This window comes from Protopterus annectens, chromosome 8.part0 (genome assembly GCF_019279795.1).
Source record: "Protopterus annectens isolate FY-2018-M chromosome 8.part0, PAN1.0, whole genome shotgun sequence".
Lineage (NCBI taxonomy): Eukaryota > Metazoa > Chordata > Ceratodontiformes > Protopteridae > Protopterus > Protopterus annectens.
Window position 1 is genome coordinate 1,876,376,198 of NC_056741.1, and position 16,593 is coordinate 1,876,392,790.

Here is a 16,593-nt window from a genome sequence, read left to right on the forward strand (position 1 = left end):
GCCATGTCCAATACATAACTGTTGAACATGCTCCATCTACAGATAACAACGTTGAGTTACCCTACACATTCCAGGGATATGAACCTCATCACAACGATGAATACAACATGCTGGTGGGATGGAGTACCATCCCAGACACTTGCCTTACTGTGGAACAGAGTCCCAATGTACATCAGACAGAACCCCTCACTGACACTCTTCAATTGGAACTTTGATGAGTGGATGGAAAACAGACAATTCATGCCAGGCATCACATCAGCAGCCCCACTAAAAAGGGGCTTAGGGTACTAACTATTAGAATTAGACCTTGGGAGACTACCCAATGGTGTGGTGAAAGCTGCACAACTTGAGTAGGCTGATATATGCCTTCGTGGAGATATGAACCTATGCAGATAGTAGATGTGTACTTCATTGTACATACTATGAACCTATGTGATAGGTACATGTCTACAAATAGTAGATGTGTACTTCATTGTACAGTCATGTTGTACAGCAGGCACATGGACCACATACACTGTAATGCTTACAGATACTGGTGGCTGTTATGTACAGTGGGAGATATGTGCACCTCATGTTTTTCTTGACATTGGGATGTGTGCTGGGTGGGACAGTCCTGGATGGCTCCCTGTCATGGTCACCCTCTTACATATATCTCTGCCTAGGTAGGTAATAGGCTATTTTCCTTATAAGTATGGCCAGAGTGTGCAGCTATCACCACCCATGGAGTTAGTTCCCTAGGCCTCTGTGTAGTAGAGCTGATGAAGTGATCCATGGTGTGACAGTTCAGTTTCACTTACACTCATCAAGGCTCTTCTGGAAGAGTGTCAGTGAGTGACTTGGCTTAATGTCAGTTGGGAGCCTGTTCCAAAGCAAGGGAAGTCTGTGAGTTAGTAATGTATCCCTCCAACATGTTCTATTTAATGTTGTGATGATGATATCCCTAGAGCATGTGGTACAGTGAGCTTGGGTTTACTTCAGATAGCGCATGTACATCAGTTCTGCATTGGACATGGACCTGTCTGTTGGGCAGAGATCTCCTGAGTAGACAGTATGCAACAGAGTACAGACTGAGTTAAATTCAGTCTTGTTGTATGGGGCAACTGTTTGAGGTCAGTAATCCTCTTGTTGAGGTACTTCAGTGGTCTTTCCAGCTGCTGAAGGTGCCTAGTCAGATTCATCGCAAGTGTGTTGTGGTACTCTAACTACTTTGTGAATGTGTTTCTGGAAGTAGAGATGACTATCCACATGTGTCCATAGATCCCCTATTATCACCTCCATATTTAGGGTGTTGGCACCTATGTGGTATTTGTCTGACTGTAGCTCAAGGCCATAATTTTGACACCACATCTGTCTGACTGAGACCCTTTTTAAGGATTTCTCTGTTGTCCCAAACAACAATTATGACAACTCTTTTGCAGTCATCCACAAACTTTGCTAAACATAGCCCTTGTGTGTTTGACTGTATTTCTGAAAAATATACACCAGACAGGAGGGGTCCCAGGACTGAGCCATGGGGGACAGCAGTTGTTACCAGCTTGAACAGGAGACCACAGTTCTTACCTTGTGAGATGCATCTGGTTCCAAGTTGGCAATCCATCAGATGACATAAATATTTATGCACAGGTTGTTGATTTTGTGGATACGACATGTGTCTGGGATGTTGGAAAAGGGCTTTTCAAGGTCTATGTGGAACGTGTGTAGCTCATTTCATTGATATATGTCCTGGGTGACTGCCATGAAAACAGTCTAGCAGGTTTGGGAACCATGATCTGCCCCTGACCAAACCAAAATGTGTAGGGTTGGGTGTTTGTAGGCTCCCAGTAGCTCTGTTTATGAGTTCCATCATGATGGACTCCATGGCCTCGCAGATCAGGCTTGTGGTGTGTGCCAAACATTGCTGTAACCCATTCAAATGTTTCCTATCCTCCTGTACAGAGGGTGAGTCTCAGACTGTTCAGGTGCAGGGTCTGTTTGTTTTGGACCTCACATATGACACAGCTAGGGAAACCATGCCATCCCATATTCACTGTGGTTTTAGGTTTGGAAAGAGCTGTTTAACCATTGTATATGTGATTTCTGGGTTTTCACAATCTCCAGGTATGATAATGGGCCCTTTTGTCAGTGAGAGGGGGGTAAATATGTATGAACCTGTCTGACAAGATGTTGGCAATGTCAGTCATGTACATGTATTCATTTACACTTTGCAGTGACACAGAACATATATGTGTTTACATTGATATTTGTGACATAGCGAAAGAAAGCTTCATGGTTCTCTATGGACTCTGACAATATTTTTGCCAGAATATGGATTGGATAATGTTAGGAGTGCTCTTTGTTTATTGATGATACTGATTGGAGATTTATTGATCCTCTTTGAATTTTCACTTTCTTTGAACAACTTGGTACTTGTAGTACATAGTTTGATTATGACAGGAGTCCAATATATTATATGGGTCTGTTTTCATATAACTGTGTGCGCAAGGCAGGATTGGTGAATAGTGACAAGTTTCTGGGGTAAGAACTGCAACTGCGCAAGGCAGGATTGGTGAATAGTGACAAGTTTCTGGGGTAAGAACTGCAACTGCCAGATATGTGTGGCCCACTGCTGTACTCAGATATGGCTTAAGTGTGTGAGCACGCCCAGTATGACCTTTCTGTATGTTGCTGACTGAAATTTGCTAAATTTAAGTGTGTGAACATGCCAGTATGGACATATATACTATATGTGAGTGAAAAATCAAGTTGTTTTTTACTTCAGGGCTCACCTTTGTGTTGTACATCGACAGGAAGCATGCTGTGCCTGCAGGGCTTCCATGAGTCACTTTGCATAGACTTATCAACATTTCTACATACAGGGGGGACAGCTATTATTTGTACATTTCTACCCGGGGGGAACTCCAGATTGTTACTGTGGGTGTACATAGGATGAGGGGTTCACCTGACACATACACATTTGCTAGGCCTGCACTGATATGTCAGGTACTCTATTTCAGTCTGTACTGTTGCCTATCGTACTGGCTTGAGGCATACTACTGTACTACAGATCTTAGCTTCTAATTTCATGTATATTAGTTTGTGACTTCATAGCCTACCCAACCCACATCACACTGCCTGGCCTGCTGTTATCTGTCCGCATAGGCCTGGGGCAAAGTTACTCATATGTCTCTTCAGAGGGCATGATACAGCATTTGTTTGTGTTTGCGTTAGTCTACAATTGTCCTGCTATGTCTGTGCCAGTGAAATGCTGTCATGGCTTAGTGGTTCAGTACTGACTATAGTGCACAGTATCCTGAGTTCGAGCCCTGTAACTGCTTTTTATTTTCCTGCTGGGCAGACCTGACTGGTTAAGGAACAGTAAAGCAGATGTGAGCGTGTTTACCCGACTTTGCTCGACTTTGCCCAACATTGCCCAACTTTGCTCAACATTGCCCGACATTGCGCTGGTTAGTGCAGTGCACAGCTCTGCGCAATTGTGCTTAAATATGCTAAATAGTGGTAAAATGTGCTTAGTACTGCTTTATATTGCTTAAAATAGGGCAATCATGCCTCAGGTGGTGCTGCAGAGCTGCCTGTGTCGGATGCACATAGTACACTCCCTATACATGTTTGAAAACAGGTAGTGTCAAGTTAGGCATCCCTTTTATTGCATGTGCGAGTCAGAGAGAGGTGTCATTCCCAGGGTTCCTACTGAGTCAGTGTATGTGGCATGCGTTGCCTCTTTGCCAAGGCCAAGGCATACTGGGCATGCCTCCTTCTGCCTACTGGGGCAGGTTCAGGTTGTTCCTCCTCCAAGTCACTTTGTGCCTGTGCAGGCCTTGGCAATGGTGGGGGGCTGTCTGGCCCTACCCCATGCTGTTCTTGCTGCAGTTGTTTTTGCAGGATCATGTTGTGTACCATGGCACATACCATGACAATTTGGGTACATGTAGTTGGTGAGTACTGCAAGGCTCCACCAAATGTGCCCAGGCACCGGAACCGTGACTTGAGCATCCCAAACACACGCTCAATAATGTTTCTTTTTTGTGCGTGTGCCTCATTATGGAGTTCTTGTTCAGGTGTGTGTGCATTTCTGATGGGTGACATCAGCCATGGCTCCAGTGCGTATCCTGCATCCCCGACTAGGTGACCGTCAGGGATGTCCTCATTGCCAAATCTCTGGTACAGCTGCATCAGATGCCAGATGTGGGAATCGTGATAGCTTCCAGGGCAGCCAGTACACACATTCATTATTATGCCCTGGGCATCGCACACGACCTGGCAGTTGATGGAGATGAAGCGCTTGCAGTTGATGTAGACCCTACCCCACTCACTGGCTGGTGCTTGGATGTGTATGTGCGTGCAGCCTATTGCACCCACTACCTCAGGGTATTCTGCTATTTGCTGGAAAAGAAGCATATTGTTGTCCAATGCCTCACTGGAATTGGGGAAATATACATGCTCACCAACATGTGCTGACATGGCATCCATGAACTGGTGCAGTACCCTGGATGCTGATGCCTGTAAAACCCCCATCACATTGCCAGTTGGTCTCTGGAAGGTACCTGTCACTAGTATTCATAGGCCAACACATACCTTGGTATCCACTGGGATGGGTTCCCCTCTCTTGGTTCTGTGTGTGAGGCGTGGCCGGCACAGCTCAACAATTTGCTGCAGGAGGTCTCTGTCCACTCTATAGCACTCCACTATCTCCAGCTCATGTAGCCCCTGGTAGGTTACCCTGGGTCTGTACACTCTTCTCCATCTCCTCACTGTGGGTTGCTCAGCAGCATTTACAACATCACCCTCAGCATCTTGCACATGTTGGTTTATGATAGCAATAGCAGCCTAACATTTTGTCTGACTTAAGCTTTTTAAGTTTTCACTCTTTGTATACTGTAGTGTTGCAGAGTTCTTGGGAAAAAAACAGGGTAGATTGCTGTTTGCAGAGTTTAAAGTGCTGGGCTGGGCTGGGCTAGTCTACTGCCTGTGTAATTGGGCTGGGCTAGTCTACTACCTGTGTAATTGGCTGATTCTGATATATTTCACCTGGCAGCTCTGCTAGTTCTCCTTGGTTAACTTTCTACCACTTCTTTTCCTTCCTTTTCCTTTTCTGTTTCCACAAGGGCAGCGCCACGCAAACAAGTGCACATGCGCGCACACACGGTGTACGCATGTTTGCAAGAAATTTCAGATATATCCATGGTGTACACCTTTGGTTTCTTGTTTTCAGCTAGGACAACTGTAGACACGCCTCTTGCAATCCTGAGCAACTCAGGGCAAACACAAGCCACTGTGCTCCAATCAGCTTACAGTCTTTCAGACATACCCCCTCATGACGTCACCTATCTTCTACTCCCCTACTCCTACACTTACACTCTAGGGACATGGCTCACATGCCAGGGAAAATTGGGATTCACTACCCTTATCCTCATTTGCATAGGACTGCCTACTAATGCTTGGTTACATCTCTCACACTGAGCTTCCCCCCTTAGCAACCACTACTCAGTAGCCATGTTGTCTTCAGCCTGTCATTCACCTGCATGGCAGAACAAGCTTTTTAGTGAAAATGCCCATTTTTGGCTAGTTTTCAATTTTTTTCATTTTATTTAAAGCGCAACACGTTTGCGCACCTCTGCGCTATGCTTAAACATCGGCGATCAGGGAAAAAAAATGGATTTTACAGATTTTCAACATTTGCAAATGCCAATGGCCTTATATTTGGCCATTGGCATGCTTCCTCAACTAGATGCATCCTTTATTTGGAGCTGATGAAGTCTATTGAATTAGATGAAAGCGCTTAACGTTTTGTTATTTTATAGTATTGTTGTTTAATAAAATAAATTTTGGACTATTCGGTTGTCTCAGTGGATTCAAGCACGTAGCACAGCGGACGTTATTTTCAGTGGATTTTTATAGTGTGGACTTTCGCTGTTTTTTTTCAGTATAGCTATTTGCAGAACAGTACTCCGTTACCAGCGGAGTAGATGTCTGCAAATAACACTACTCTTCCACAGACAAGTTAGTGTTTCCTGGATCACAAATTTACATAATTTGCATAGCTTTCAGCAGCAAATGAGGTAATTTGCATACCATAACACTGTCCATGCAAGAGTAGCTTTAGAAGCTCTCATGCACGCCCTTGCCAGCTATTGCTGGATCGCTCGGCAGACATATTGGCTGTCTGCCGTCTTACACTATTCTTAGACTCCGTGCAAGCCTTTGTAAAGTGACTTACATGGCGAAATGTAAATTATGTCCAGCCTTTTATATAGGGAAAATTCCAGAAGATTAAGGAAAGGATTTATGAACACTTGACTGATATAAAAGGACCAGCAATGCTCTGTATAGACATATTATGACTTATGAAAATCACGTTTTTTGTTTGTTATTGAGCAAATGCAGAATGGTATGCATGGTTGGAGAGTTAAAGCACATCTACATTTAGCTGAACTGAAATGGCAATTAAAATTGAATGCCACAAGTAGTCCAGGGTTAAATGATGCATGTACTATCAGCCCATTTTTAAAAATGAAATATTACAATGGTTCTTAAATATTTGGTTGTTAAAGTCTTATCACTGAGTATTATATGATTTTAAAGTAGAGTATGTTTTTACATTTTAATTGAAGTAAATCACATGGCTTTTAAATTTTGTATTTAATTAAGTGGAAAAGTGTGGATTTTGTTCTGATGAAGTTCCATTAAAATAAAAAATGAAAGCACTTAACCTTTTGTAATAAAGACTTTGGGTTTAATTACTGCTGGCTTAGACAAGTTTGTCCATAAACACTGCTTGTTTTTTAGACATTTAAAGATGTGTGTGTGTGTGTGTGTGTGTGTGTGTGTGTGTGTGTGTGTGTGTGTGTGTGTGTGTGTGTGTGTGTGTCTCTGTCTGTCTGTTTGTACATTTATGCGCTGGAAATGGAAAATTATACAGAGAACTGACCTGGGGGTGACAGGCAGAAGAAGGATATGGAAGCACTAATCTCACCTGTCCTGGTCCTGCTGAACCAGAGTCTGAGGTCAGTGGCAGCAGCAGACAATTTCTGGGGTATATTTGCAGTAGGTAGAATCCAAAAGTAAACCTGGTAATGCTTCATGCTACAGTGCCCTGGTTAGACTATGTCTTGAGTTCAGTATGCAAACAAAGGCTACACAAGGAGGGAAACATTAATCTGTTCTGAGTAGTCCAAAGGAAAGCCCTAGAATAGGGTGTGAGATGGAACTGAAAAGATATGACAGAGACCACATGAACTGAAGACATTTTTCACTAGATACTGGAGAGTGCGGGGTGACTTTTAGGAGTCATAAGATAATATTCAGGTTATATGAAGGGATCATTTATAACATGTAGGACAGAGGGGTGAGGATGGGCAGCAGAGCAAGCAGACATTAGGGACTATTCTGGACTCAGGATTCCAAGGTTGTGAACAGTGTCATTAATAACAAAACTAGGCTCAGGATTTCAAGCTTATCCACAGTGCCATTAGAAATGGCATGAGATTCAGGATTCCAAGGTTACATTTCTGTTTTAATTCCACTGCAATGTCAGTATGTATGGATCTGCAAAAGTACTTTGGATAACATTGTGGACACAGTGGAATAAGAGATGGAAAGATTCCATATATATGTTAAAGAGGGTATTGGGTATGTAGACAGAGGAAGAGTAAATTGGGAATTATGGGGGGGTGGGGTTAGTGCACAAAAACAGCAAGCAAACTAGATTGGTTGACTTTCACATCTGCTACCAAGTAAACCGACTGCTAAAATAACTTAATTCAGCATATATACATGAGACCCAAGCAAAAAGCCAGCCAGACACAGTGAGAACATGCAACTCTCCATAGAAATCACCATGGTTGGGGACTGTTTAGGAGAACCAAGTGCTTTAAGACAGCACTGTAAACTGCTGCACCTTTGCGCCGCCCTACAATTGTTACCTTTTAACTAATATATAGGTAGAAAATTGGGTTTAAATCCAATGCATGCACTTTACAATCATAAGCAAGTTACTGTTCTTGTGTCAAGTATTCCTATTGAAAGGAACATGTTAAAGAAAACCAATATGGAAGTATGTTTGAAAAGCTGTGCTCCATTTCCCCCTTCATTGCTGTTTGCTTTAGTTTTATAGTCGCTTATTTTATTTTTCCCTCCTTTTACAGATTGTTCCATGTTGCATTTGACTATATTTTTGGAAGATATTTTGCTTAAGAACAACAGAAAGCTTCTGTTTTTGGTATATTTCAGCTACTTGCTCAATATTATGATTTTTTTTTAGTAAAATTTATTTTGCATACCAGAATAAGTTCCATCTAATTGATATTCTAACACATTCTTTATCTCTACATTGTGCTTAGTTATAGCCACATCCTGTTAAATGTCTAACTAGAAAAAAAAAACAGAAGTATGTTCGCTCCATCACTTGTCATGGTAACTGCACTGTTGTTATTCCACATTGTGTAATAACTATAATTCAGATTGTTCATTGTGCAGGAAAAAAAAATGCTACTCCATGGCACCTTGGGCATTTTATTTCCTTAAGTGCATACTACATAATAAAATTATGTTAGTACTGCAGCATAATAGTGAAGATAAAATGTTGAACAAAGAATTACTTGTCAGGCTGCCAGCTCAAAGCAGAGTAGAGCAAACCATCATTCACCTGATTGACTAATGTTATAGGCCAGTTACTCCTTTGGAAGCCCATTGTCTAGGGCCTACCACTCATGTCAGAAAAAACTCCATGTTGTCAAAGTGGTGCCCACTTGCCAGCACACCGTAACAACCAGCCTCTTCAACTGACAACAGAAAAACAGTACAGACTACTGCAGTCCACCTCCAGGAGACAAGCCTTCAGCTCTATTCGTGAGATGCAAAATCACAACACACCACAGGCCCCCAGGCCACCTCCAGCAAATGACCATCATCCATCACTCTCCTGACAGGCAGAATTAGTGGGCCCTGTGACTCATTACCAGATGCAATGGCTGGAAGAGACTGAGGTGAGCATGAGTGATTTCTCTTCCTACTCTTTAACAAACACACCTGCAGAAGGATATCACAATGGGAAAAGATTATCACACACACATGATATAAACACACCTGCAGCTATACAGAAGAGTAACACAGAACACATACCACGCATCATGCACTAAATATACAGAACCAACTGATATTGTCAACATCCTGGCAGATAGGTTCAGTGCTAACTTTACCCCCCTCTCTCACCCTCCAAAGTGCCCATCTTAATATCGGAAGAATGTAAAGCCCCTGTAATCACGGATAAACAAGTAAAGACAGCACTCTTCAAAGCCAAGAACACAGCATCCATGGGACCAGACAACATCCCAGGCTGCGTACTGCATGAACTACAGAAAGAACTGGCACACCACCTAAGTACCATGTTCAATCATAGCCTCACCTCAGGATTTGTGCCTACTGAATGGTGCATAGAGAGTTATCCCACTCCACAAAGGGGGTGCCAACATGGACCCCGGAAACTACTGCCCCATTAGCCTGATGAGCCTGCTGTGCAAGGCCATGGAACATATCATCTTGGAGCTTATAAGCAGACATAGGTAACCTCCAAACTCTGGACCCCACTCAGTTTGGGTTTTAAAAGGTAGATCATGTCTACTAAACCTGATTGACTTCTTTGATTCTTTGAAGCAGTCACTAGAGCCATAGACAAGGGCAAGGTAGTGCACGCAGACTATCTTGACCTTGCCAAGGCTCTCAATACCATCCCCCACTCTGGAATTATAGATAAACTCACTAAACTGGGCATAAAATCCTATGTCACAAGATGGGTGGCCAACTGGCTCACTGATGGTACCCACAGAGTAAAAGTAGAAGACTCCAAGTCCGACTTCAGACCAGTGATGAGTGGAGTACCACAGGGTTTGGTCCTGGGTCCCCTCCTATTCAGCATCGACTTCTCTGAAGTGTAGGCCAACACAGAAGGTCTTTGGCTAACAAAGTTTGCAGATGACTGCAAACTGGGAGCCATAACAGAATCACCTAATAATGTTGACATTCTACAAAAGGGCCTCACAGACATATGCTTGGTGTCAGTCATGGTCTCAAGATCAATGCCAAGAAGTGCATTGTCACCCCCTTTGGGAAAAACTCGGTATCCATGAACTACCACATAGGTGGTAGCTCACTAAACACAAAGTGCAATAAGAGACCTCGGGACACAGATGGACAGTAGTCTCTCCTTTGATAACCACATTGCCACAGTAGTCAGAAATTACTTCTACGTGGCACACCTCATCACAAAGGGGTTCTCCTTTAGAAAAAAGTTAATTGCACCCCTCTACTCATCCGTCATCAGACCCATTAGAGTACAGTGCCCCGTTTGGCATGTATCTTGCAAGACATGTACAACAATTGGAAAGGACACAGAAATACCTCACTAAGAGGATTATTGGCCTCAAACAGATGCCATATGCAGACTGTCTCAAAAAAACTCCAGCTCTACTCTGTCGCATATCGCCTACTCAGAGGCGATCTCTGCCTAACATACAAAGCTATGTCAAACTCACAGCTGTTGGACATGCTACACAAAGAAATCCCAGTCTCTCTGAACCACACAGTCCAGGGACCTAAACCTTGTCACCACAATAAACAGAACATGCTGGAGGGATAGATTCCTGTCGCAGAGGCTTCCTATACTCTGGAACAAACTACCCTTTCATGTCAAGCAAAGCTCCTCATTGGCCCTCTTTAAGAAAAACATTGACGACTGGATGATTAATAGAAAAATCACCCTGGGGATCACTTCTGTAGCATTGCTTGACAGGGGCACAGGAAAATAATTTTCTTTGGTGACAAAAGTCAGGGAACCTTTTTGGCTAGGCTCATATAGGCCCCAAGGCCGATAGCCTAGTACCTACCTATGAAAGGTGCTCCAGCCTTCTCTGGTACTCAACCATGTTACTGCAATGCTCTTCTGCAGCTGCAAAACTAAGTATGTTAAACATACATGCACAACAGTGTACATAATGCAAGATAATGGCACTACTTCTCCCTCCAAAATGCATACAGTACATCTCTGATTCGCTGTCCTGTAACTCTACATCCCATTGCTGGAGCAGATTAAGGTGGTGACATCTCATGTCATCATAATGATGACAACACTGCTAAACAAAATGGGTAATACCATGGCATCAATCAACACCTTTCCTGCTTTGCTTCAGATGCCCACCTTCTTCTAGGTGGCATCATAATGGACAAGATGGAGCTTTTTAAAGTCCCTGTTGAGGAAGAACAAGAAAATCCTACTTTGTCTGGCATACCCATAGAAGGCATACTTTTATCAATTGCAGATGCACTCATGGAAACTCAGTAGGCCTCCCAAGGAGCAATACGGCAGCCCCATGTACATAGATATATACCTGAGAACCACATACCAAGGAAGTTGCAACATGGCATTGCACCATGATACTTCAAATGTACACATGCTTCACAGAGGAGTATACAGTTGACATAAAAGGTGATGTGTATGGGCTCACTCTGATATGTATGACTAGTGCATTGTGCACAGATAGAGAGTCACATCCACTTTGATGACTGCATTAGCATAACCACTGCATCAAATGTCTGCTGTCAGTACTACATAAAACACTATTGCCATCTTAATTAACACTACTTACAACCACACTACTATGTGATAAAAGAATTTTGCGTACAACTCTGTAGGCACAACCATTACTATGATAAGGAATTAGCCCTGTCTGGTTAAGTACATCTTCTACAGCTACAATCCCTGTGATGGCTGTCAGAGAGAGTGAGGCACGTTTTGTTATGTGTATATAACTGGGACCCCATCACACTGTCATGGCACAGGATCGGTCATGTGTGGTGGGGGAAGGAAGATGTGAACTTGGATAGGGTGAGTATTTGGGTTTGCATGCCAAAAGGGATGCAGGATTCCCAGGCAGTATGCAGAGGCATGGGTACAATGATAAGCAATAATCAGGTACATAACAGAGGGGTGGGTGGCATGTTATACTCATATACATTACGCAGCATAGCATATGCAACCACTGAATATGGCTTGCTCTCAAGTATACAAGTACTGAAATGGCCACCTGTGGATGGCAATACCTATGAAAGTTCAATAGTGAAATAATTAACTACTAGTGCAGGCCCAGTGCACACACAACATGCACTTCATTGATGAAAATGATGCAGACAAGGTGGAGCAGGTAATGCTAGATGTGTATGGCCTGGATAACCATAACAGGTCTCAACAGGTGCGATGGAGGTTAACCAATATGACAATCCCTGAAAAGAAAAAGGCACAAGATATTGCTGAAAAGGCTCTATACTCGGGGTGAACCACGACCACAGAAGTGGCTGCTAAAAGTTGAGGAGTTTTTGTTGTTCCCAAATATCAATGGAGGATCAGCCCTTTATACCTGTGGGTGGCTTGGATGTAGGAACAGGCCTTGCACCAACCACCTATTTATCAGTAACAAAAACACATTAGTAATTTCCATTGCAGTGGTCTAAAGCACACATTAATGCATGAACAAGGGGAGGAACTGACAAAGATCAACTTGCATATCAGTCTTTCCAAGCACCTCTGCACAACAAATGCAACATCCTACAAGGCAAGGTACGTCTTCCAACATATTTTATAGCACAGTTTTCATGTGCACCAGTAAGCATGCTACAGAGTGACATGGAGATATATGTGTATGTACTGACAATGATGTCACCTGTTTTCAAGGTTTCACAGGTTCCACTGGTGGAGGGTCCCTCACAACTAGATAGCACAAGGCTGATGTCAGCAGTTCACCTGTGGCTGGTAATGATGACACTGTACACAAGGCACTGCCTGAGCACACAGCAGCTCTGTCTGCAACCCTAGAAGGAAGGGGGTCATTTATATCCACCATTACACAGGCCGCTGTAGTACTGTACTGAAAGGGCACATGGACTCACAAGAATATAACAAACATCCTTTACCTGAAAGCCTCACACAGGCTTTTTCTGTGCCCCCAGCCCACACAGCACCTGACATGCTCACTTTTTTCTCAGGTGAACATACCTACCAGAGGGAAGATACACCAGCACCAGCACCATTATATCAGGACTCTCACAGATATGGCTGCAATGCACAAAATCAACAAGCATACATGCATGTCAATGATACAGATACAGAGAGATGGTGCACACACAGTTATAGAGATGGAAAGTGGTCTACATGTGTTATGTGGGAACACTGCATAATATAAATTACAGCAAGACTAGAACAAGTAAAGTGTCCTTTAATATCAATTTTCTTATTATGTTTAGGACACACAAATGGACAATCATGCACTTTCAACAGAAACAGTGCCCTTCACATCCAAATTGTATTCACTATTAATTTCAGGAAAAATAAAATAACTATGACATAACATATATCCTATACCCAAACAAAAAGAAGTGGAAGGAGATTTGGGTAATATTTTTATGTTAACATCTCTTAATAGTATATTCCTATTTCTTTTAAGACCCCCAACAATTTTGTGAGAAAGAACATTAAACTGTGTAACAAAATAAATCTGTTTAGACTCCAAGCTAAAATCTAACATTCTAGATTTAACATTCTTAAATCATAATCAGAACTACCTATTAATTTTAATCTACAAACTATATCTACTTCCCAAATAAGATGAAAAAACTCTGTCCATAATATACACCCTTCTTTGAAGCAAAACAATTATTATGCATTAGAGCATAGCGATAGATACATCAATTCAGCATGCAGGTGACATAGTTTAGCTAGATCCCTTATGATATCCCTATCTACTTGGAAAATGTCTATTGTTTGTTGGACTGTCAGATAGTGTATGTTAGGTGATATGCATCCCTCCTACATCAGTGCAGATGGCCAAGACACACTGGCTTCAATGGGGTTCCCAACACATACTTCTGCTGCTGCTATTTCTAGCATGACTCCCTTTCTATATACCACTAATCTCAGCAATCAAAATGGATGAGCACGGGACACACACAGTACCACCTTTTTACATATCTCTGATTTGGTCTGCCATTTTGGGTTCCTTCATTTGCATATTCTATGAAGTTCATAAGCATGCGGCTCCTCATTTACATGACATTGCACACACATTGGCATGCATTACATGCCACACCATTTCAACCATTGCACAGCTGTGCTTTCTGTGTCTTGGAATCACCCACAACCTGTGCATGGTCACTATCCATACAATATTATACTGCAACTCTATCTGTGAGTCTCAACTTTATTCACATTAAAACATAAAGTGCAAACTGATACCTACATTTGAATAGTGTTTTTTACTTGTATGTTCTGGCTCTACTGGCATTCCACTTGTTTATTTGATGGCTTTTAGGCTAGGTTGCAGCCACTTTCTAACTAAAAAAAATCTCTGCACCATGATGTGTTCATAGGTTCATAGATTAGTACTAGGCGATTTGCCCTTGTGAGCCATTTTAAGCCTAGCCAAGTACCTCATGTGAGAATCAAATCCTGCACATTGTGTAGCTGAAAAATATAAACAGTTTTTTTCATTACACAAATATTTGGGTATTAATACATGAATCCAGATATGTGACAAAGTCTATCATTCTGTCAGTGGCATCCTACATAGTGGAGCTTCCAAAAGTGCCTCAAAACTCACAAGCACTTAGGGAACTGCGCCTGACACCTCTACATTCTAGATGCTACCAGCAGAAATGATTTACTTTAAAATAAGTTGGAAATGCAGTCAGAGTGCTTGTAAAAACAGAATAGTTTTGGCAGCTACCAGCATTTAGAGGTAAGCATTCTGTCTGCAACTCATTTTCATCACCACCTACAGATCCACCCCAGAGAGCTAGGAACATCAGTCATGTTATTGTGGTTATATTAAAGTTATCTTTCATTAATTTAAAATAATCAGGCAGCCACTGCCCAGCACTGCTTATCACTGGGAGGGGGCAGTTCTGCTATATGTCTGCAATAGAAGCTTTACATAGACTTCCATTTTAATACTTTGCAATGATCTTTAGAAAGTTCCCAAGTGACAGAACTTCAATCGTATCTGAAGTATCTCTGTAAAATATTTTCAAGTCCATAATAATTCATGTAAACCACTAATAAGATGAAACACTCAGAAATTGATTTTGCACAAATACACACAAAAATATATGATATCAAAAAGGCATGTTAGTGATAACTGATCATGCACACAGCTATATACACATTCCCGTTTGGTCTGAAAGGATAAACCAAATTTAGTACGTCTTATAAAGATTTTGCTCATTCTTTTGCACTGACTGGCAAGTATTTCATCTTAAGAACAAGCCAGTTTTCAGTTGAATCCATCATTCCTGTTTGCAAACTTCAGCCACACAGTCTTCGTTCAAAACTGTACTATGCTTTGCTTTATCGGCTTTCAAAAAAAATAAACAACTAAAGTAAATGAGACAATGCAGTCTCTATCTCTGATTAATTCCTCCTAAAAAATGCCCTTTCTTATGCTATCTCCTTCTATCCCCCAAATTTAAAAATTATTTTGCAAAAGTACTGCAATTATTTAGTTTCATAAAGCATTCTTACCTTTTCAAAGGGTTAATGTTTGTTTCCAGTTAGCAGCCTTTTGCACAGCTTCCTGTCTGTAGTCAGAATCTCATCTGCAGTCCCCTCCCATGATCTTACATCATTCACAAGCACTGCCAGAACAGAATAAGCAATGAGTCACAGGCATCTGTTTTTATTCTTTCTGTCAAGCTATTTTCCGTTAGTGAAAAGAATTGTCATGGTTTCCAGGAACTTTTCAATGGATGATTATTTGGAAATCAGGAAATGTATGGGGCTACATAAACATCAGGAGGGTAGTATTAAACCTACCTTAATTTTGTTATTTAAACTTCAGCTGTCTTCTAAAAGTAAGCTAATCCGTTTTCTGAGATTACTGTGGTGTATTCCATACTGCTTAATACTGAAGTGGAATAACAGAATATCAGAGCTGTTCCTATTCCAAACAAGTCACTAAACAACAAGTAGTGCATCCAAAGTTCATGAGGCATAGCATGGATTTTTGGAAAGTCCTTTAACTCACTAGGTAAAAGCTACCAAGCTTCATCATTTTGCTCACCTACAGATATAGAGTGTTCTGAGAAATTTCTTCGACAAGGAAAACTTGGCATTATTTTTAACCTTTTCATGGACCTCTTCTTTCTCCTTGCTTAAAAGTTAAACAAAAAAAATTCCCCAAACCAATAATTTCATTAATTAACTACATAAGCCCATTATCCACATGCACCTCTTTTCACAAGCAGTCTGAGAACACTGTAAAGCCTTTATTTGACTTCAGCTTTATTAAAGTGGTTATTTCCTAAGTACTATTTACAAAGCTAAAGCGAAGTTATAATATATTTAGAATAATGAAAAATAAAATATTACAAAATCTAAAAACTGCTTAAAGAGAGTAAAATGGAAACAGTGTCACTGCAAACAACAAACTAGACATATTGCGTAAGTAAAATAATATATACAATTCAAAAGACAAAGGCTAACATAAAATATATGCAGTCCCATGCATTGTGTTCAAGATTCCAAAAGTAAAATAAAATGAAACAAAATAAAATGCA

The 16,593-nt window shown here is 41.5% G+C and overlaps 1 protein-coding gene across 2 annotated transcripts in view; it reads right to left on the reverse strand.

Moving 5' to 3' along the window:
* The window catches only part of LOC122809692 (von Willebrand factor A domain-containing protein 5A-like), a 1,295,998-nt gene extending 1,280,352 nt beyond the window's left edge, over positions 1 to 15,646 (reverse strand). For both annotated transcript variants that reach the window (XM_044081369.1, XM_044081368.1), the window contains exon 1: positions 15,560 to 15,646. The gene's annotated coding sequence lies outside the window, so the exon portion shown is untranslated. The remainder of the gene's footprint in view (positions 1 to 15,559) is intronic.
* Between the last annotated feature and the right edge of the window lie 947 nt (positions 15,647 to 16,593).